The sequence below is a fragment of the Stegostoma tigrinum genome, chromosome 5 (genome assembly GCF_030684315.1).
Source record: "Stegostoma tigrinum isolate sSteTig4 chromosome 5, sSteTig4.hap1, whole genome shotgun sequence".
Taxonomy (NCBI): Eukaryota; Metazoa; Chordata; class Chondrichthyes; order Orectolobiformes; family Stegostomatidae; genus Stegostoma; species Stegostoma tigrinum.
In genome coordinates this window covers 76205481-76207340 of record NC_081358.1, presented here as the reverse complement: position 1 = coordinate 76207340, position 1860 = coordinate 76205481, and positions in this window count along the sequence as shown.

The window sequence follows — 1860 nt, the reverse complement described above, 5'->3', positions numbered from 1 at the left end:
ACACACACACGCTCTCTCCCAAACACACACACACGCTCTCTCCCAAACACAAACACACACACGCTCTCTCCCAAACACACTCACACACACTCTCTCTCCCAAACACACACACACACGCTCTCTCCCAAACACACACACACACACACACACACACACACACACGCTCTCTCCCAAACACACACACACACACACACACACGCTCTCTCCCAAACACACACACACACACACGCCCTCTCCAAAACACAAACACACACACACACACGCTCTCTCTCACACACACACACACACACTCACACGCTCTGTCCCAAACACACACACACGCTCTCTCTCCCAAACACACACACACACATGCTCTCTCCCAAACACACACACACACACTCTCTCCACACACACACACACGCTCTCTCCCAAACACACACACACACGCTCTCTCCCAAACACACGCACACACACACGCTCTCTCCCAAACACACGCACACACACACGCTCTCTCCCAAACACACACACACACACACACACGCTCTCTCCCAAACACACACACACACACACACACGCTCTCTCCCAAACACACACACACACACGCTCTCTCCCAAACACACACACACACACGCTCTCTCCCAAACACACACACACACGCTCTCTCCCAAACACACACACACACGCTCTCCCAAACACACACACACACTCTCCCAAACACACACACACACACACACACACGCTCTCTCCCAAACACACGCGCACACACACGCTCTCTCCCAAACACACGCACACACACACGCTCTCTCCCAAACACACACACACACCTTCTCTCCCAAACACACACACACACGCTCTCTCCCAAACACACACACTCTCCCTCTCCCAAACACACACACACACACACTCTCCCAAACACACACACACTCTCCCAAACACACACACACACTCCCAAACACACACACACACTCCCAAAATCACACACACACACACACACACACACACACGCTCTCTCCCAAACACACGCACACACACACGCTCTCTCCCAAACACACACACACACGCTCTCTCCCAAACACACACACACACGCTCTCTCCCAAACACACACACACACGCTGTCTCCCAAACACACACACACACGCTCTCTCCCAAACACACACACACACGCTCTCTCCCAAACACACGCACACACACGCTCTCTCCCAAACACACACACACACACGCTCTCTCCAAAACACACACACACACACTCTCCCAAACACACACGCTCTCTCCCAAACACACACACACACACACACGCTCTCTCCCATACACACACACACACACACACACACACACACACACGCTCTCTCCCAAACACACGCACACACACACGCTCTCTCCCAAACACACACACACACGCTCTCTCCCAAACACACACACACACGCCCTCTCCCAAACACACACACACACGCCCTCTCCCAAACACACACACACGCTCTCTCCCAAACACAGGCACACACACGCTCTCTCCCAAACACACGCACACACACGCTCTCTCCCAAACACACACACGCTCTCTACCAAACACACAGACGCTCTCACCCAAACACACACAGACGCTCTCACACAAACACCCACACACACACACGCACTCTCCCAAACACACACACACACGCACTCTCCCAAACACACACACACACGCACTCTCCCAAACACACACACACACGCAATCTCCCAAACACACACACACTCTCTCCCAAACACACACACACACACGCTCTCTCCCAAACACACACACACACGCTCTCTCCCATACACACACACACACACACACACACGCTCTCCCCCAAACACATGCACACACACACGCTCTCTCCCAAACACACGCACACACACACGCT